Source organism: Callorhinus ursinus, unplaced genomic scaffold (genome assembly GCF_003265705.2).
Source record: "Callorhinus ursinus isolate GAN/ISIS: 27379988/994484 unplaced genomic scaffold, GSC_fseal_2.0 scaffold14, whole genome shotgun sequence".
Classification (NCBI taxonomy): Eukaryota; Metazoa; Chordata; class Mammalia; order Carnivora; family Otariidae; genus Callorhinus; species Callorhinus ursinus.
The window spans coordinates 41,766,500-41,789,645 of NW_027397076.1; the positions used below are offsets into that span (position 1 = coordinate 41,766,500).

General features: G+C 35.9%; 1 protein-coding gene across 15 annotated transcripts in view; it reads left to right on the forward strand.

Annotated features, from left to right (window-relative positions):
- Nucleotides 1–23,146, forward strand: part of TAFA2 (TAFA chemokine like family member 2) — a 480,355-nt gene that overhangs the window by 451,540 nt on the left and 5,669 nt on the right. The window contains exon 8 of one of the 15 annotated variants that reach the window (XR_012380763.1): nt 17,616–17,861. The exons of the other annotated variants lie outside the window; for them this stretch is intronic. The gene's annotated coding sequence lies outside the window, so the exon portion shown is untranslated. The remainder of the gene's footprint in view (nt 1–17,615; nt 17,862–23,146) is intronic. 15 annotated transcript variants of the gene reach the window in all.

The window sequence follows — 23,146 nt, forward strand, 5'->3', positions numbered from 1 at the left end:
TTTCCTATAGTTAAGAGTCTCTCATGATTTGCCTCCCTCTCTGTTTTCATCTTATTTTTTATGGAACAGTTTTTTAAACAAAATCTCAAGGCTGGCTAAGGAACTCCTACACATTAAAGTGGGTAGGAGAGACTGGGACACAATCTCACTATAAACCCCATCCCTGGCCCAGAACCCACAATTGGGAGAGAACTCAAAGCTTGGAGCTTCTGCCTGAGGAGCAAAGGGTTTGAACCTCACATTGGACACAATCCAATCAGAGCAGCAACAAGAAAAAGAAATTTAAAAAGAGACTGATGGAACAACATCAAGTGGACTACCATTCACATTATAGGGGTACCCAAGGAGAAGTGAAGAGAGAAGGGAGAAGAAAGCCTCTTTGAAGAAATAATGGCTGAAAACTTTACTAATTTGAGGAAGGAAACATAAATCTAGAAAGCCCAGAAAGTTTCTAATAAGATGAACTCAAAAGGACCCAACCCAACACATTCTAATTAAAATGTAAAAAATTAAAGGCAAGGAGAGAATCTTAAAATCAGCAAGAGAAAAATAACTTATGTACAGGGAACCCCCATAAAACTATCAAATTTTCAGCGGAAACTGAAGCCAGAGGGAGTGGCATAACAATCAAAGTGCCAAAAGGAAAAAAAAAACCAAAACACCCCTGCTAATCAAGAATACTCTACCCAGCAAACGTTCAGAATTGAAGGAGTAATAAAGTTTTCCAGACATGCAAAAACTAAAGGAGTTCATCATCACTAAACCGGCTCTTCAAAAAAATGTTAAAGGGACTTCTTTAAGTTGAAAAGAAAGGGCACTAATTAGGAACAAGAAAATATATGAAAGTATAAATCTCACTGGTAAAGGTAAACATAAAGAAAAGGTAGTGCACTAATCACTTATAAAGCCAGTATGAAGGGTAAAAGACAAAGTATTAAAAATAAGTACAATAATTAGTTAAGGAATACACAAGATGTAAAATGTGACATCAAAAACATAGAACAGATGGAAGAGTAAAAATGTAGAGCTTTAGATAAGCTTATAATAGATGGTTACAAGTATGTAAGTCTCATGGTAACCACAGTAGAAGAAGGTATAAACATACCACTCAATAAACTCACCAAATCACAAAGGAAGAGAGCAAAAGAAGAAAGGAACTAAAAAGCAGCCATAAAGCAAGTAATAAATGGCAAAAAGTCCATACCTATCAATAACTACTTTAATTGTAAATGAGCTAAATTCTAAAATCAGAAGACAGAGTGGCTGAATGAAATAAAAAAACAAGGCCTGTCTGTACATGGCCTAAAACAGACTCACTTGAGATGTAAGGAGACACACAGACTTAAATTCGTTGGGAACCAACAAAAAGCTGAGGTAGCTATACTTATTACAGTCTTTGTTTGAAGGTCTATTTTGTCTGATAATAGAGACAAAGAAAGGCATCACATAGTGATAAAGCGTCAATCAAATGAAAGGATATAACATTTGGAAATATTTCTGCACCCAACATAGAAGTACCTAAAAAATATAAAGCAAAAATTAATAGACCTAAAAGGAGAAATCAACAGTGACACAGTAAGTAGGAGATTTTAATACCCCACTTTTACCAATAGATAGATCACCCATAGAAAATAAACATTAAATGTAACCTACACATTAGACCAGATGGTCATGACACATATTTACAGAACATTCTATTCAAAACCAACAGAATACACATTTTTCTCAAACACATAAACATTCTCCAGGATAGATGATATGTTAGACCACAAAACAAATCTTAATAAATTTAAGACTGAAATCCTATCAAGCATCTTTTCTGACCACAATGGAATACAACTGAAAATTATAAAAAATAAAACTGGAAATTCAACAGTATGTGGAGATTAAACAACATGCTCCCGAACAACCAATGGGTCAAAGAAGAAGTCAAAGGAAAAATACTTCGAGACAAATGAAAATGGAAATACAATGTACCAAAACTTATGGGACACAGTAAAAGCAGTTCTAAGAGGGAAGCTCATAGCAATTAATGCCTACATCAACAAGCAAGGTATCAAGTAAGCAACCTAACTGCACACCTCAAGAACTAGAGGAAAAAATATCAAATGAAGCCCAAAGTTAGAATAAAATAAGACAATAGAAAAGATCAATGAAACTAAGAGATGTTTCTTTGGAAAGATAAACAAAATTAACAAACTGTTAGCTAGTATCACCAAGAATAAAGAGAGGACCCAAATAAAATCAGAAATGAAAGAGAAGTTACAAATGAAACCACAGAAATAGAAAGGATAATAAGAGGCTACTATGAATAATTATATACCAATAAATTGGACAACTTAGATGAATTTTTAAAAACATATAACCTATCAAGACTGAATCATGAAAAAATGAAAAACCTGAACAGTCTGATTATTGGTAAGAAGACTGAATCAGTAATCAAAAACTTCCCTGTGAACAAAAGTTCAGGACCAGACAGCTTCACTGGTCCACAAGAAAAGAAAATTACAGGCCAACATCCCTGATGAACATAGCTGGAATAAAATGTCAGGCAACATATTTCAACTGTACATTAAAGGATCATATGCTATGATTAAGAGGGATTTATTCTAAGGAGGCAAGGATAATTCAACCTCTGCAAATCAATCAATGTGATACACCACATTAACAAAATGATGAATAAAAATTATATGATTGTCTCAACAGAGGCAGAAAAAGCTTTTGAGAAAATCAGCAACCATTTATGATAGAAACTCTCAGCCTAGTAAAGACCATATATGACAAACCCACAGCTAACATCAAACTCAATGATGAAAAGCTGAATGTTTTTCCCCTAAGATTAGAAACAAGACAAGGATGCCCACTCTTGCCACTTATATTCAACATAATATTGGAAGTTCTTGCCAGAGCAATTAGGCAAAAAAAAAAAAAAAAAAAAAAATTGGAGAGGAGGAGTAAAACTGTCACTATTTACACATGACATATTTAGAAACTCTAAAGACTCCACCAGAACTCTTAGAACTAATACAGTAAAGTTGCAGAATACAAAATCAATGTACAAAAATCTGTTGTTTCTATACACTAATAAGTTTTCAGGAAGAAATTTTAAGAAAAAAATCCCATTTATAAAAGAATAAGATATATAGGAATAAATTTAACCAAGGAGGTGAGAGATCTGCATACTCAAAGCTATAAGACATCGATGAAAGAAAAACAATTAGGGCTACCATAACTTAAAAAGCTTCTGCACAGCAAAAGAAACTGTCAACAAAATGAAAAGGCCACCTACAGAATGGGAGAAGATATTTGCAAATGATAAGTGGATAATATCCAAAATATATTAAGAATACAAACAATAGTCAAAAAAATCTGACTGAAACATTTTTCCAAGGATGACATACCAGTGGCCAACAGACACATGAAAAGAGCTCATCATTAATCATCAGGAAAATGCATGTCACAAGCACAATGAGATATCACTTCACACACGTTAGAATGGCTATTATATATATATAAAGTGTTGGTAAGAATGTGGAGAAAAGGGAACCCTTGTGCACTGTTGGTAGAAATGTACATTGGTACATCCACTATGGAAAACAGTATGGAAGTTCCTCAAAATATTAAAGTAAAACTACCATATGATCCAGCAATCTACTTCTAGGTATTTATCTGAACAAAAATACTAACTTTAAAAGACATATGTATCCCCATGTTGACTGCAGCATTATTTATGGTACCCAAGACTTGGAAACAGCCGAAGTTAGCATCAATGGGTGAATGAATAAAGAAAATGTGTTAAGGTGTAGGGCTATGGTGGCAGAGTAGGAGGACCCTAGGCTTGCCTCATCCCACAAATACAACTAGATAACTATCAAGTCATCCTAAATACCCCAGAAGTTGACCTGAAGTCTGGCAGAACAAACTCCACAACTAAAGGTAAAGAAGGGGCCATGTGAAAGAGTGGAGATGAGGTTTGGGAGAGAAACAGACTGTGGCTGCTGCAGTGGGCAAGGAGCCACAGTTGCAGAAAAGGGTGAGAGACAGAATGACACACAGGAGGGTGCACAGGGTTAATGAATCTCCATTAATGAATCTGTAGCTTGGAAAGTGAGGGGCTGGATTTTGTGACTTCAGGCAACGGGGCTTAAAGCCTAGAGTTTTAAAGGTCAGCAAGCTTGGCTAGGATATAGCCTAGAAGGCATTGTGCTGATCTTGGAGAGGAGGCAGGCAAAGAACCCACAGACATACAGGGCAGACATAACAATCTGAAGAGCACCTGGGGCAAACAGAGGGGAGATGATTTGCTCTTCTCAGAGCATGTCCTAGAGAAGCACCATTCACAGAGAGACCCTTCTGGGAACAAATAACTATATGGCACCATTTCCTTCTCTCACCCTTTAGCATAACCACAGGGACACCTGTGATAACAAGTATAGAGCAGATGCTTGCTAATTAATTTGCTTAAACCAAGCCCTACCCCCAACTCCACTGGAACTACCCTTCACAGTCATGCTTGCCTCAGTCCCAGCTTCATAGGCCCCCTTCCACTGAAGACTGGCCCCAAACCCCTGCTCACACTGCCATCTCTCAACATGGGAGTTTTGCAGAGCCTCAGTTTGAGTGGTGGTGGTGACAGGTCTCATTTCACAAGCAGAACAGAGCACACCTAGTTAAAGCACCACCTTCAGGCCAGGGACCAAACACTGCTCACAACAGGCAAAGAGAGCCTCTGCAGATGGCTGGTTTGAAGGATATAGTAGCCAGGACAAAATAGCACAACACAGCTAGCACACATCAGAGATACTCCCAGAAGCACCAGGCCCTGGACAACAGGGGACACTACACTGCAGGGCACTACAGGACCCCTTCTTCATAAGGCCATCACTCTCAAGAACAGGAGACTTTGCTGGGTTTCCTAACACAGATAAACATGCACAGAAACTTAGACAAAAATGAGAAGATGGAGAAATTTATCCCAAATTAAAGAACAGGACAAGGCCATAGCCAGAGATCTAAGTGAAGCAGATATAAGTGACATGCCTGATAGAGTATTTAAAGCAATGATCATAAAGACACTCACTGGACTTGAGAAAAGAATGGAACACATGAATGAGATCCTTAACAAAGAGATAAGGAATAACATAGCAGAGATAAAGGGCTCAATAAACAAAATGAGAAACAAGCTTGATGTAATTGGCAAACTATAATAATAAAGAAAAAGTTTTAAAAGCAGCAATATAAAAGAAGACATTTACATAGAAGGGAAGCCCCATAGGGCCAGCAAGGGATTTTTTAGCAGAAACTTTCCAAGACAGAAGTAAGTGGCATGATATATTCCAAGTGCTGAATGGGAAAAACCCACAGCCAAGAATATTCTATTGAGCAAGACTATAATTCAGAATAGAAGGAGAGATAAAGAGTTTCCCAGACAAACAAAAACTAAAGGAGTTTGTGAGCAGTAAACCAGTTCTCTAAGAAATATTAAAGAGGACTCTTTGAGTGGACTAGAGAGACCAAAAATGACAGCATAAAGATGGGAAACATAAAAGCAATAAAAATGAATATTTTTGTAAAAATCAGTTAAGGAACTCAAAAAAAGGATATAAAATAAAATAACATATACCTACAACATGGGGAGAAGAGGAGTAAAGGATAGGTTCAAACTTAAACTACGATACAGACTGCTATATGCAGAAGAGATTATATACAAACCTAATGGTAACCATATATCAAAAAAACTAAGTGTGCAAAGTATAAACAGAAAGAAATCCAAGTACATCCCTAAAGAAAATCAGCAAAACATTAGAGAAAGACAAGAAAGGATCAGAGAAAAGCTCTAGAAACAACTATAAGACAAGTAATAAAATGGCAATAAATACGTATCTATCAATAATTACTTTGAATGCAAATGAACTAAATGCTCCAATCAAAAGACATAGGGTGACAGAAGGATAAAAACAAAGACCCATCTATATGCTCTAGAAAAAAAACAAAAACTATAAAGAATACTCCAGGTCAGAGTGCAGGACCTCACACACTGGCGCATCTTGTCTGGCAGTGGGTCTGGGGGCTCAGCCTGAGCTGTCTAAAAAAAAAAAAAAAAAGGAATATTCCGCAAGGTTATCAATCAGAATTGAAAGAGTTTTCAAGACAAGCAAAAGCTAAAGGAGTTCATCACCACTAAACCAGCTTTTTAAGAAATGTTAAAGATAATTCTTTACGCTAAAAAGATACTAGTAACAAGAAAACATACAAAAGTAAAAATCTCACTGGTGAAGGAAAATATATAGTAAATGTAGTGGATTAAATACTTCCAAAGCTACTATAAAGGTTAAAAGACAAAAGTAGTAAAATTTACTACAATAATTAGAGGATACACAAAATAAAAAGATGCAAAATGTGGTATCAAAAACATAAAATGTGTAGTGGGGGCAAAAATATAAAATTTTTATAATTCATTCAAATTTAAGTTTCCATCAATTTAAAGTAGACTTATTTTAGACCTAAAGACACCTGCAGATTGAAAGTGAGGGAATGGAGAAACATTTATCATGGAAGTGGATGTCAAAAGAAAGCTGGAGGAGCAATACTTATATTGGACAAAATAGACTAAAACAAAGACTGTAACAAGAGACAAAGGCACTATATAATAATAAAGGGGACTATCCAACAAGAAGAACAATTGTAAATATTTATACACCCAACATAGGATCATCCAAATACATAAAACAGTTAATAACAAACATAAAGGAACTACTGAGAAGAACACAGTAATAGTAGGGGACTTTACATCATTGGACAGATCATCTGAACAGAAAATCAACAAGGAAACAATGACTTTGAGTGACACACTGGACCAGATGGATTTAACAGATATATCCAGAACATTCCATCCTAAAACAGAGTACATCCTTTTCAGGTGCACATGGAACATTCTCCAGAGTAGATCACACATTAGCCCACCAAAGAAGCCTCAAAATTCAAAAAGATCAAAGTCATACCATGTATCTTTTCTGATCACAAGGCTGTGAAACTAGAAATCAATCATGAGAAAAAACCTGGAAAAACCACAAAGAACATAGAGGTTAAATAACGTGCTACTAAACAATGAATGGGTCAATCAGGAAATAAAAGAAGAAATAAAACAATATATAGAAGAAATGAAAATGAAAACATAATGGTCCAAAACCTTTGGGATACAGCAAAACTTGTTCTAGGAAGGAAGTTTATAGCAATACAGGCCTACCTCAAGAAGAAAATCTCAAACAACCTAACCTTACACCTAAAGGAACCAGAAAAAGAGCAACAAACAAAACCTAAAATTAGCAGAAGGAAGGAAAAAATAGAACAGATCAATAAAACCAGGAGCTGTTTCTTTGGGAAGAAAAAATCAATAAATTTGATAAACTGCTAACTAGACTCATCAAGAAAAAAAGAGAAAGGACTCAAAATCACAAATGAGAGAGGAGAGATACAACTGATACCACAGAAATACAAGCAATTATAAGAGAATTTTGTGAAAAACTATATGCCAACAAATCGGACAACCTGAAAGAAATGGGTAAATTCATAGAAACATAGAAACTACAAAAAATGAACAGGACAAAGTAGAAAATTTGAATAGACAGATAACCAGCAAAGAAATTGACTCAGGAATCAAAAATCTCCCAACAAATGTCCGGGACCAGATAGTTTCACAGGTGAATTCTACCAAACATCCAAAGAAGAGTTAATACCTATTCTTAAACTGTTCAAAAAAAAAAAGGAAAAAAAGGAAAGGAAAGGAAAGAAAACCTCCAAATTCATTCTATGACACCAGCATTTACCCTGCTACCAAAACCAGAGAGCACTAAAAAAGAGAACTACAGGCCAATATCCCTGATGAACATGGATGCAAAAATTCTCAACAACATAGTAGCTCATATGGAATTTAAGAAACAAAAAAAATAAGCAAAGGGAAAAAATGAGAGAGAGAGAGACAAACCGAGAAACAGACTCTTAATTATATTTAGAGAACAAATTGATGGTTACCAGAGGGGAGATGGGGAGGGAGAAGGGTGAAATAGGTGATGGGGATTAAGGAGTGCACTTGCCGGGACAAGCACCAGGTGATGCATGGAAGTGTTAAATCAGTATATTGTACCCCTGAAACTAATATAACATTATGTTAACTGGAATTAAAATAAAAACTTTAAAAAAAGACAATGTGTTATGTATATATACAATGGAGTATTTTCAGCCAGAGAAAAGAAGGAATTCTTGCCATCTGCAGCAACATGGATGGACCTAGAGAGGCCATTATGTTAAGTGGAAGAAGTCAGACATAGACAAATAGCATAGGACGTCTCTTACAGGTGGAATCTAACCAAAAGAAACCAAAGTACCCCCAGAACACCAAGCTTACAGAGAACAGACCGGTGATTGCCAGAGGTTGGAGGGTGGGGGTGGGCCAAATGGGTGAAGGGTTCAGAAAGCACAACCTTCCAGTTATAAAACAATTAAGTCATTTGGACGTTAAGTATAGCATGGCGTCTACAGTTTACAATACTGTACTGCATATTTGAAAGTTGCTAAGAGAGTAAATCTTAAAAATTCTCATCCCGTGCAAAAAAATTTTCTAACTGTGTGCTGATGGATGTTAACTAGATTCTTGAAATTATTTTGCAATGAATACAAATAGTGAATCATGTTGTGCACCTGAAACTGATATGTCAATTATATCTCAGTAAGAAAAAATAATTAAAATTTTATAAAAAAAGAATCTTTTTATATGCCTAAGGGACTTTTTTTTTATGCATGCAAGTTTGGCACTCTATGTGTAAATTTGGAGGTTTTATTTAACTCTGTGTGTTGTACCTGTCAATGGAGATAGAACAAAATCATACCTGAATCTGAATTTGCTAAGCTTTATTGAACATCTATTCAGTGCCAGTCATTATATTAGGAACTAGATATCCAAAGACAGATATAGTCACAAATCTTTCTGCTGAATACAGGTGCCACTTCTTATGCACATTGTCTTGTCCCATATAAGTGGAAGTTTGACATATTTTTTCTGACCTACCTCCTCGGGTTACATACCTCTTATTATGAAATACCAGGTTAGGAAAGAGAAGCCAGTCTTTTGAGAAGTTATGTAAGGCAAACAAGTAATTTAAAAAGTCATTCTAAATCATCCATGCATAAAGGATGCATTTTTTATAAGAACAACAAGAGAAACGAGTATTACACCAAAGAAAATAACCTCATTCTTTAGTCATACCACATACAAAAAGCTAAGAAACATAGTAGTCAGAAACATATTCTAGAGCTGGTATGCCTAGTGATTTAGTCTAATATATAAGCAAGAAAATGTTATTCCTTGGGAAGGGAATAAAAATCTGTGTTTAATTTAAGATGACTTTTACATGAAAAAAAAATTGCTCTAAGACTCCAGAATGTTTCCAAGAGTTGTATTAGCTTTGCCTTCATCACTCACAATGGATGCAGTGCCAGGAGCTGTTTGTCTATTTTTACAATGGGTCCTATTTGCCTCAATGAGAAATGGCTGCTGTGATCTCTTGGGAATGTCTTCAAGGATGGTGTAATGATTAAGAAACCAGTCTCTGGAGACAGATTACTTGGGTTCACATCCCGACTCTGTCACTTAGTAGCTGGTGGCCTTGGGCAAGTTACTTTACATCTATGCTCCTCAGTTTGCACATCTGTGAGATCATGATAATAGTATATCCACCACATAGGTTCCCTATATAGATTAAATGAGTTAATATTTGTACAGCACTTAAAACAGTTCCTGTTCAAGGATAAGGGCTATATGTACTTGTTAAGTAAACTATATTAATCAAGAAAGTTTTTTATAGGCTCATAAAATGGGCCAGCTTTTTCAAAACTGAAACATGAACATTATTATTCCAAGTAGTCAGTCTTATTAAATAAGCGCTAACAGAGAGATATCTCAAGACTTCCCTTACCACCTCCATTCACATTTTTTTAACTATCTTTTAATTTAAATTCAATTAATTAACATATAGTGTACTATTAGTTTCAGAGGTAGAGTTCAGTGATTCATCAGTTGTATATAACACCCAGTGCTCATCACATCACATGACCTCCTTAATGCCCATCACCCAGTTACCCCATTCCCCCACCCTCTCCCCTCCACCAACCCTCAGTTTGTTTCCTATAGTTAAGAGTCTCTTATGGTTTGTCTCCCTCTCTGAGTACTTCTTGTTTTATTTTTCCCTCCCTTCCATTCACATTTAAACATGGACTTTAAAAAGCACAAATTCTTCAAAGGTTGATCTGTGTACCTATTTCCCTTTTGGATTAGCTACAGAAAGATCATGCCAGAAAGGAACCATAGAGCTGGAGTATGTGGATTCTAGTGTCTGTAATGGTAACAGGATCTGGGCCATTCCAGTTACCTATCATAGATGGGCCTGGTGAAAAATTGTAAAGGCAGGTTTTTGCTGCAGGAGCAGAAACACTTTCTCCTTTACAGCCACCATAAAATGGTGAGGACTCTTGAGGACTTATCAGAGCTACCAAGTGAAGGAGACGATTTTTTTTTCCTGAACACTGCAATTATTGTCATTTACGCAACTGATAGTTCTACATCCATTGGTATAATTCAAAGACAGTCTCACAAAAACGTTTCCTTCTATGGTTAAAAGGTTCCATTCACTTGAGAGAAAGAAATGTTATGCTAGGGTTTGTGTGCTAGGTTTGTGGGTTTTTTTTTTTTTTTAAGTTTTTTTTGTACTTGTTTGCCTATGGCAATTTAAGATGAGGTTAGCTTGGAGTAGTTGGTATGGCAGTAAAGGACTATTTTATTGAATGCTGAGCTGCTCTTACCCATTTTGCTATTACTAATACAACATTAATGTTCTTACTAAATCACAAAAACACCAAGTAGAAACTGATGCTGAAAGTGTTTATAGATATTCAGCAATTAGCAGAGGCTAATAATTCCTATTTATGGAATAACAAATAAAACCTAAGTGATTTTTTTAACCTCAGTACATTTCAAACAAAATGTGTTATATATAAGTTTTTGCTCTTAGGAAAGAAAAAAATTGTGTTAGACCTTATGTGCACAATATACCCTCTTTATAACTTATCCTGACTCTAGTATAACCTTTGAAAATAAAACAGATTTGGCACAGGAAACGTTTAGCTTTGGAAAGGACAACTATAGTATCAGAGAGCCAGAAATGCATCCATACTTAATGCCTTATTATATAATTAGAGTTCATATTTTATAATAACAATGGAATAATGAGAATATTAAATATATAAACTGTTTTTGAAAATATTTCAGAGTATTGTTTGTAAGTGTTTAAGAGTTAGCATTTATTGTATTCTCATTATAGGCATTATTGCAGTTAACCTGCATAGCAGTGTGATGAGATAGGGACCATCTCCACGTATAGGAAAGGAAACAGGTTTTTTGTAGTGGAATAACAGGGCCAAACACTTAATAAATACCCAAGTCAGAATAAGCCCATGGCTGGATGATACTCTTAACCCATGCTCTTAATCATTACTTATCAATTACTGCCTGCCTGATTCTCTGAAAATCTTAAATTCATCATTTTCTTTATCATCATCAGTAGATGAACATTCAATATATGTACCTCCTAGCCAACTTTTAATTATTCCTGGTAAAGAGAAGAAAAAAATTAGGGGAAATTGAAATTCACAATGATCATTTTTCAATTTTAGGCAAAAGTAGGAAAATGCCATTATAACTTTTCATTATGATGTAATAGAAATAACAAAATATATCAGCAAATGAACACTACACTTAAGAGAGTATTAGTGTTTTAAAATAGATCTAGATTTTGTAAGAAGCCTATTTTGACCTCTTTGTTACAATGAATCTTCTATCTCAAAGGTATGTGCCATGGCTTTAATTGGATTCTGAGTTCATGACCTTGGATTACAATAGTAACTGATAACATTATAGTCAGTCTTTAACATTACAACCTCAGTGTCTCATTTTTATGATAGAAAAGTTGAAGAAGTTAATACAGAGCTATATCTAGGAACCCTTTCTCAATGCCAGCCTTAAAAATTTATTAGCAACTTGATGTGATTTAATGGGTTTCAGAAATGTTTTATGCTTCAAGAAATGTTCCGTTTTTTTGCTGATCACAGTGGCTGAAATTCCTGTATTAGAGAATCATTCGTAGAGTTAAGATTTTAACATTCATAACATAATAAAATAAAATTAAAAAAAGATTTTAACATTCAGGAGTTGTTTATTAAAATTGAAATTTCCACAGTAAGGATAATTATATGGATGAAGATATAATTTATTGTCCATAATAGGACATATTTCCAAGATAAACCCAACAGGAAGTCAGGACAATATGTGTAAATCAGAACTATTACTCAAACTGAAAAATACAGTAATCCCAAGTATAAGTAACAACTTATGTTTTGAGCGTTAGATGCAAGTCAGTTTGGAAATAAGACTCAAACTAAATATGATTGTTATGCAGAGGTACTATGCAGGTAGAATACCAAAGATAAATTTCAAATGTTACCTAATTCAGTGGATGACTAATTAATACCAAGTTCATCAGTAAAACTGAACTCCTGAAACTTGACTTTCACTTTTAGTAATGGTTGTTTAGTAGTATTGTCAAACTACTCCATCTTCCTCTTCTCCAAAAGGAGACTGAAGAGCTTAACAAAATATAAGATGGTATACATGGAGGCATTGGAAGCCAACAAGAAAGAGAAGAGTTTCTGGTCCAGGATTTGGGTTGGATGAAGATCGAGAGAGATTTGTCCAGTTTTAGGAGTTACTTAACCCATGAAGGTAATTGTCAATGCTAGAGGGAGTACAAAAGGTGGCAAAAGAGGAGAGGAAAAAGAGATCAAGAACAAGTAGAACAAATAGAAAGTACTTGGTAGATTTTAACGCACATTTATCAGTGACTATACTGAATGTAAATGGCTTAAATGATCCACTTAAAAGGCAAATAAGTGCAAGGATTGTTACTCGGATCAAAAGATCAAAACACAAATATATGCTGCTTAGCAGGGACACATCTAAATTATAATAAAGAAAAACTGAAAATATGAAAATAGAAAACATACATTTATGCAAACACTAACCTAAAGAAAGCTGATATAATATTAATAGTAAAGAAGAATGTGGCAAAAATTATTCCTAAGGAGAAGCATTTCCTAATGATGAAGGGTTTAATTCCTCATGAAGAGACCACATGATAAGTGACTTTCTGCTTACATTAGTGCTTGCATGTTACTTTCATTTTTATTAGAATTAGTAAAAATGAGTTTTCACTGTGGTCAAGCAGTATTATAAGCACTGAACACATATTACTTTACTTGATCCTCACAACCACCCCAGGAGATAAGCTTACTATTATCTTCATTTTATACATGAGGTATTTTTCCACAGGAGAATGAGAGACAAGGAGGTTGTCCAAAATTACATAGCTAATAAGCAATGGAGTGGGGACTAAACCCAGGCAGTCTAGTCTCCAACCTATAAGGTTAAATATTTGAGTAGGAAAAGCTTAAATGGACCAAATAATTTTTGGCTTCCCGTCTGCTACACATTTCAAACCAGTTTGCATTGGATGGGGTGGTGCCTAAGATGTGCTTTTCCTTCTGCTTCGGTTATCCATTTGCATTCTTCTCCATGTCTTCTCTTCAGAACCCCCTCAAAGCAGAGATACGGTATTTTTTCCTCATGACTGGCCTCACACTTCTCCTGAGTTTCATTATCCCAAGAACAGCTGAAGAGTTTGGGGAGGAGACATCCCTTCAAAGGAAAAGCTAAATGGAAGGGAAGAGTGAAGGAAGAGTGCCCTTCTTCTTCTAGATTGTTTCTCTATACTAGGGGATGTCTCAGTCTAGCTAGATTATAAGGGAATTTAAGTCATGCATTGAGGAATTCTTTGCCAATAGTCAGATGAAAACATGTGCCAGAAAAAAACTTTTGCTTCCTGTACACACACAGACTGGCTCACTACCCTCTCCTGTAAAACTCTGTAAATCTCACTGTCTGAAAAGAAAGAACAGTGGCTTCCACAGGGCTTAAAAAGTCATCGTTGAGGTCTCTTGTGTTCACTCGGGTTCTATCCAGTTCTGACTTCCAGGAATGAGACTTTTGGAAGGAGGAAGGTATGCAGCATGTGTGTGTCTAGTTCCTTTTTTGTGTGCCCACATGAGAACAAGGACCATATCTGCTTTTGCCCCATCCTCAGTAGGTAACATAGAAGCAACAACATTTGTTGAACAAAGAAACTGATGATTGAATAAGGTCTGCAACCTCATCTCCTACTACTCTCTCCTTGTGTACTCCATTGACACCACACCATCCTCCTGTCTTGTCTCAGGTCATTTACACATGTTGTTCCCTCTGTCTAAAAAGCTCTTCCCCCAACCATTAACTCGACTGACCCTCACTGCTGTAGGCTTTTACTGGTCTCATTTCTCAGCAAATCTTCCCTGTCTCTGCTAACTACCACAAAAACCTCTCTCTTCCTCTTGACTCTACTTTTCTCCTGGCATGGCTAACATATTTGAAAATTTTAATTACCGTGTCTGTTGTTTGTCTGCCTTTCTAGATTGTCAGTTCATAGGGTTAGTGATTTTTTTCACACCTAGGACAGTGTCTGCTACTGAGTATGTGCTCAGTCAATATTAGTCAAGTGAATGAATGGAAGAACCAGACGTGCAGGACCCATTTCACTGGGTTTGAAGCCCCAGAATGAGGATCTCAGTCCCCAGGCTATCACTTGCTCCTTAGATGCATCTTCCAGAAGTTTCACTTAATTTATCTGAACTTCAGTTTCTTCAACTGTAAGTTGAAGATAATAGTAACTAAAAACAAGGCCTAAGATCTGTAAGTAGTAAATGGGGATAGTCTTGAAGAATAACTTTGAGGATTACAAGAGAAAACAAATGTGCCCTAAGTTGTCTATTGATACCAGCAATTATGATCTGAGAGGTGGAGGCAAAAGAAAGCATGAGGAGGGTTCCAGGCTTCCCTGAGGAGAAGGATCAGCTGTCTTTGGCATTCTAGTCTAGACCAGAAAATGGAGTCTGCTGCATTTTGCTAAGCAAAAATTAACTTCTCTTTGCCTTTTAAAATACTAGCCTCTATATTTGGAAAAAAATGGGGGCAGGGGTCAGGGATCCTGAACTAAATATAGAGCATATAATCAGTGTATAAGAAAGAGAGATTGTATGCACAGTATTATTTTGGGGGTGAAACCATCATTGTGGTATTTATTTACTTTGTTCTATTATAAGAAATTTGATGGTATTTCATTTATACCACCACACCTGATGTCAAGTGAGCATGTAATACTTAGGTGTAGGATAATTGTCACCATGGAATATTTCATGAGAAAATTTTCCTGACAGTGTTAAGCAGCAGTATGGAAATTACTTGAGAGAGAAGTGCATTAAAAAAAATTAGGATAATTTCTAACTGAAATGTTAACTGTAATGAGTATGCCAGAATCAACCTTGATGTATCAATTTGGACATTTTCCACATCCCAAGTGGTTAGTCTAATACCAATTAAAGCATCACACATTGCTATTATCTTCTTGCATTATTATTTTCATGAATTAATTTTGTTTTAAAAATCAGACCTTTCCAAGTGAGAATAAATTTAAATATCCAAGGTGGGAATGTGAAACTGATGTCAGGACCCATACATATCTATAATTTCAAATTCTGAAACCAGAGAATCATGGGAATAATCCTGAAAAAATAGAATGGAGGAACTGACCTTTTGGGTCACTTAATCGTTCCCTTAGCTATTCACAGAGAATCCAAATAGTAGCTCTAGGTTTCCTTCTTTTGAAATTACGTATCACTTTCCTCTTATATTCATTCCTTCATTTGTCCATTTATCCACCCACCCACCCAGCCATCATTTCAGTTTTGCAATTTAATAAATACTAGGCATCATATATGTGCCTGGAATGCTGCTTAGCAAGGACGAAGCAAAATGTATGCTAATATCTTTTTTCTAATACATCATAGTTTAGTGCGAGAAACAAGGAGATTAATAAATAATCAAATACGATGAGATATGTCTTAGATGTATGGACAGAGTGCTGACTGGATGAATCACAAAGGTTTATGAATTATGAAGTGGTAACATTTCTTCTGAGACTTGAAAGACAAGTATTTCATGCAAAACTAAAATATATATACAGAGAAGGAGCTCTGAATGGGCATATCAAGTCCTGTGAGTATTAGTTAGTTATGACTAGAGTTGAGCCTGTGTCTCTCTGAAGGGGTTGGAAAGATGGAGAGAGGAAGGTGGGTATGTTGATATGAAGCTCCTCTAAATTTTCTCCAGCTTCATCCTTTGTCACGTGTGTCTCTGGCAAGTCATGACACCGACCTACTACGTATGACTGCACTGGCTCTGACCTGTGTGGATAAAATCAAGTGATCATAGTGACTGGAACTCAAAAGCTTCATTCCTTCTCAGGCCATATTTTAGTCTTACATTTTCCAGTCAGGTAGGGAGAGATCTAGGCATGACGGGGACAGGGGGTTGGTTCTTATTACTCAAAGACTCAATCTGTTTTTTCAAACTTGGGAAATACTTTTTTTATAATATAACATGATTTTTTTATGCTATTGGTTTTAACTATCCTCAGCTCTCAAATTTATGTAGGAAATATTTTACTTTGATTCAAGTTACCAAAACCTTCTATTGTCTAATTTGAAACTACTAGCCACTCCTTCATATGATTTTATTATTTATTATTGTTATTCATGTTATGCTCTCAAATAGTAAATTATTCAAATATTTGAAATTCAAATAGTGCATGTTTTATATCTCTGGAGTACTTTGGAAAAGAGATGATAAAGAAAAGCTTTGAAAGTCTCTATCTAGAAAATGTCATAAATTACAACTGAAAAATGTCATGGATTTCATTCAGACTGTTAATGAGGATTACATAGTTGATGAGCAGAGACTAACAAAGCTGGCTTGTGGGTGGCTAGACCTATACTATACATTGGTTAAATGACTTGGCCCCATTTACCAGCATTAAATGTGTGTGTAAGTGTATGATTCAGGTTCATGCTGTAGCAAAATCACAAATTACTAAAGACATGGATGTCCAGGAAAGCCTATGAATGGTTAAGGTAGCAAATAGTAAATATTTGAATTGTAATGGAATATTACTACATAATACTATTTGTATAATTCTTTTACCCTTTTATGTCAAAATGGTTGTGTATGGATTTCTATATACTTTCTCCCTTGATTTTAATGAACTTTTTTATTAAGTTTGCGCAGAATGCTCCCCAAAATATTAACAAGAAATTCTTATGACTTTTGTATCAGTTTCTTGCAATAGCTTTTTATTTTAGGTCCCATTTATGAGTATGTGTTTTTCTGAAATTAAAAAAAATGTTCTAAGAGTTTATAATCCTCTAGGGAGAGATGCAATCCTATCTCCATTGTGACTTTTATGGATGTAAAGGAAGTTATTGTCTCTCTATCCCTTTTTGTTGAAATGTTCCCTTTCTCTCAGGTTTGCTTCTTGTAATCATCTGTTGAACAGTGGAGTACCTGACATGTGTTTATTCCTTAGGCAAACGTGTAAAACTCTTCAAGTTCGAATGGAGAAGTAGAAAGAGAAGGTTTCTGCTGTGCCTGATGACAATTTTTGATTTTTCCACACTCAAAAAAATTGTGGCTCCACATTGGAGCACTAGTGTGGCGAATCCTAGTGTTGGTCGGATTCTAAGGAAGGGACAGAAGTTTCGTTGAGGAGTAAAGATTCAAAACATCTCCTGAAATGGGCTCTCGTCTTGGTTTATTTCTCCCAGAGCAGCAGGTGTGTACATTGTGTTACAGGACTAACTGTAACCTACTCTTTCTTATAGTTACCATTAACATTCCAGGTGCTCCTGATTTCAGAGGGAAAGATGAACTCGGTACAGCTTTAGGGATCAGAAGGCAAAGAACTGTCTCAGTGGCCAGTAAAGAAAGGCATTGAACTATCTTTTATAGAACTAAGGGGGCATCACTCTTTGAACTAATGAGAACCACAAATTAAAACTGCTACAAAGAGGTGAACCTAATATTGTCACCTACAGTGGCGCTGCAGTTGATATTGTTTTTCCAAGAACGGGAAATGAATAATACAAAACTTTGGGTGTATTAGTGGACCTCTGTCAGTGTTCAACCTGCCTATTAATGTGGAAATCAGCATGAAAAGTACTGAGCCATCAGGCTTTCACTGAATCTCCATAAACCAAGTGAAGATTGTGTTCTTATCTAATGGTCCAATCTTCATATATTTACATTGCCCTATAATTGATTCAGCTATGTCAAACTAGCATCTAAACAATGAGAAATAGCTAAAGAGTCACATTTTGACCAACTTTAGGAATTTGAAGCTACAGAATTGTGGCTAGTATTCTAAAACCAAAAACCAAGAACACCCCAGGGAACTATCTACCTGAGAAATAGAAGGGAGAGAGCAAAGCACCCAGTATATTAAACATCACAGACTGTATTACACTGTTTTTCAGAAAATACATTCTAGTTTTGCAACTTACAGAAGGTAAATTTTTTTTTCGAAAGATCTACCACATATGGAAGGATCATCTCTAAATGTGGTATTATGGAAAAAGATAGGGAGGGGAGGAGAGTGTATGTGTTACTTCAGGCATGATACTAGCTTGGTACAGGTTCCACCAAGTTCTTCTCCAAGTGACAGCAACATATTCTTTATTCAGACAGGTATCTCGAGGAAAGGTTGTTAACTAAGAGCCATTTGTATTTGTAACTCAAACTATCCAGGAAGTTCAGAGAAAATGTTGCTCTTAGTAATCTCTAGGCTACTAAGAAGAATTTCTTCCATGTTTCAGCCCTTCTCCCCAACTCCACTTAACTTCACCTTTTGAATACAATTCATACTGCTTGTTTCTGCTAGCTCTCATATGCCGTGAGGCTGAAGTTCTTGAGAAGTGCGATACTTGAACAGATAGATTTAAACTTCTCAAGTAAGGCTTTAAGTCAGAAAGTGGATAAAAACTATCAATTCAAATTACGCCTTTATAAATTAGAGGTGAGTCTGAAAAAATGAACCTAATATCAAATTTGGCAGGTAAAGTACCTTCCAATTGAGTTCAAAATCTCAACTGTCTCTAAAAATGTGTGAACTATGCTGGTGTATGAAATAATATTTTTTTAAGTCTACTCAGATTACCTCCGAGTATTCAAATATAATTGTTTTCCCCTTTTAAGAACTTTTCAATGTTTTGAAGTGAAACATAACTAGATTCCATTATCTGTTTCTTTCAGAATGATCTTAATTTTGGGGGTCATTTTCCACCTGAAATAAACACAAGGTATGAACAGGGGCCAGGAGAAGAAAAGTCTTACATTTCCTTAATGTCCTAAAGGAATTTATTAGCTACCCAAAGAAAAATCAGGGAATGGTGTGTGTGTGTGTGTGTGTGTGTGTGTGTGTGTGTGTGTGTGTGTGTGCGCGCGCACGCATGCTCGTGCGCTAGCAGTGAATGTCATCCAGACAGAATCAGTTGATCTGCTTGTGAGTAGATGAATGTGCATAAATGGCAAAGCAGACAGTCATCTGTTTTCATGAGTCACATAGAAAAGTTCATGGCAGGCGCCCTGTACAGCTTTCAAAGTTCCGAGAAATAGTGCAGGTCCATCTGTTCAAAAGATTCATTTTCAGTCAAGATCTTCATTTGCACAGCATAGGAAGCTGAAAGCCATTGACAGATGTTGTGTTTGTGGTAAAAGCTTACTAGTTTTGCATTCTAATATAATGAGTAGGCTTCTTAGAAAAATGAAGTCTACCCAGTGGTTATACCACCACTGAATTTAGGTGATCCGGATAAAGTTTTATCCCATTTGGAATTAGTGCTTCTTAAAAATGTCAGAGTAGTTTGGGGATAGAAGGGAATGAGAAGCTCACTGGGTCCAACAGACTCACTCAGTAGGTAGAAACCCTGGAAATTCAGAGATTTTTAAGTGACTTGTCCAGTGTGCTCAGACTAGCAGATAGTAACAGTAGTATAAAACTCATCAGAGTAAGGCCACCCCTCTTCCATTACGCTTGGTGTTTTGGTTCTCTCCAGCAGTGTAGTTAGATTATATGACATTTTCTGCTTCCACACACTGTGTTATACCAGTTAGCTAGGGCAATGCTCTCTGTTGTTTGAAAGGATTATCCTTCCAATCACCCAAGGCTGTTAAATTTTTAGAGAATTTATAAGACAGATAAGGTCATTTAGTAGAAATGCTGACCCTAGCAGAAGTATTATACAGCTGGCTTTTGGTGCCTCAAATGTTAAAAATAAATGTTCAGGCCAAGCCAGCACCGGACATTCTTAAGAAGGAAAATTAAACTGTGGCATGAAAATCCAACAGTTTTCATGGCTATAGGAATCACCTCCATTGCCAAGAAAGTAAAATACAGCCTTAATTTTTTTATATATGTGGGTAGATTTATGAAGATGATTCACATGTCACTGCCTTACAGTGTTTCATCTATACCTAAATGCTGTCGGTCAGCTTACTCTTGAAGGATTATTCTAGACCGACAGGTTCTTTCATTTTGTAATACCTCATTATATAAGGTGCTTTAAGATAGGACAAGTGCATTCACGTACAATTACGACCAGCTCAATGGCAGCTTTTCTCTAGTTTAAATGAGAAAACGTGCTACTGCAGAGTAACGATGTTTTAATTGCACATTCAGGACACAAAAACTAAGGCAAGAGCTTAATTCATGTACTTGTAAGAGCTACATTAAAAAAATACATCTGCATCGAAGCAGCAATTATATTCCAAGCAAGGGAAAGTTCATTCAAATCAGTTTTTAGGATTATAAAGGTTTTCTAGTTTTCCTTTTACTTTTATCAAATAAGTTAAATTTACTTATCAGAATGTTAGTTTGACTTGGTGCCTGTTGTGATGTCATGAAGCAGCTGTATTATAAAGACTGAACATGCACTGCATTTAAACCTACCACCTCCTTTTGGAAATACTGCTGCATATTTATTCCTTGCCTTCCAACTGTTTAAATATTGTTCATCAGTCAAAAATAAATGTTTCTCTAATAACTTGGGTATTTACTGTAAATTCAACATGTTTTTGAAATTGACTTGTAATGTTCATAATGCATTGTCTGTTCTATTATTGTGTGTATATGACCGATTTTATATTCGCAGGAACGTAAATACTGTTCAATAGTTTCTCATAACAAGATTTTAATGACCACACTGGAGAAAAGATTATTTTTTTGAATTAAGCTAAAATGATAAGATTCACATTGATGCTGTGGAAATTTGGCAGTGATTTCACAACTTTATGTAGACTGGCAAACTGAACAACTGGGATTTAAAAAAAAATCTGGAGTATGGGTTAGAACTCAGAGTAGAATAATATCAGAGGAATCATCAGTCATAAGAAAATTTACAAATCGGCATTTTGTTTTGGCATAATTATACCACATTTATTTTTTAAGGCTAGATGGCTAAAATATAGTGCTAATTTCCTAAATATTCTGTATGCAAAGTCTGATGGCAGCTGGCCCATTAAAAAGACAAAGAAAGAATGAAAAAGAATGGATTATGTGTCTATAAACACTAGTAATGAATGATCAGAAATAAGGGCAAAAACTAGGAATTCAGTGCATTCAGAGGGCTAGAAGTGTATGTGTGTTTATATATAATATATAATAATAATTACCATTTACACAGTGTTTATTTCATTCCTGGCACTGTTCTAAGCGCTTGACCTATTAATTTGTTTGCTCCTCAGCTCATACAACCCTATGATGTAGGTACTAATATTATCCCTGTTTTACTCAAGGTCACACACTGAGTTAGCAGCAGAACTGAGCACTGAACCTAGGAAGCCTGGCTTCAGGTACACTCTTTTTAACCACTACTCCATATCACTTCATCTGAAAAGTGTCTCACTCCCAAAGTAGGCCCAACAGTGGTGCTTCCCTCTTGATATGACTTTATGACTATTAAGAATACGAAATGAGTAACTGCAAGGTCAGTTTCTATAAGACACTGAAAATTAAATCAATACTTACAGAGAAAGCAGCAGTAATGCCCCCTCCAATAATTATCCTATGTATCACCTTTTGTGTCATGTTTGGGAATTACTACTACTACCACCAGTTATGTTTTACCAGGGCACCTGGGTGGCTCAGATGGTTAAGCATCTGCCTTCTGCTCAGGTCATGATCTTAGGGTTCTGGGATCAAGCCCCGCGTCGGGTTCCCTGCTCAGCGGGGAGCCTGCTTCTCCCTCTCCCTCTGCTACTGCCACTGCTTGTGTTCTCTCACTCTGTCAAATAAATAAAGTCTTAAAAAAAAAAAGCATTTACCTGGACACTTTGGAAGGATTATCTGATTTAACCACAATAGCGAATGCGTGGGGTCTGGTAATACCATTCTCATATTATCCTTGGGGAAGACTAGGCTCAGGGAGTTCAAATAACTTATTCAGCCCCACAGTGTGACAAAACGCTAAGGAAGAGATCTGAACCCAGGCTGCACTGTCATCCCTCTGATCATAGTGTGTTGCCTCTCACTGATAACTCAGGCGGCAGGCCTTGAGTGGGGATAAGGAATTACAGACTCCATGAATAGAATTATTTTAAGAACTTTATAAAATCATCTTTTACACTTGGGGAACAGGATAGATTCTTGAATTTCCTTTTTAGCCTTTCTAATTTATCTTCACTAGAAGATAGGCAGAGGATACTGCATAATGTTCAAAATATAAAATAAAAACTATAAAATAGCTGACAATTTCATATTTAACTAACGTTAGGTATGCCATTACCTGGTTTTCTCTGATTAAATTGGTGAACAGACTTAAAGGATGTGATTTTAGCACAAATTTTTGAGATAATCAGGATCCTATAATAGATTTGTTAGACTGAGAGAAATAAATGGGATGGGCTTTTTAAAAAGGGGATAATTCTTAAAGAATTAGTGCTTTTTGTTTAATGTTAGCAGGTTAGCTCCATCCTGGTGGGTCATTACCGAGATAGCTTTGTGCTTGTGACTAGAAAAGCTGCCATTACTACTGCTACTACTACTGCTACTACTACTACTACTAC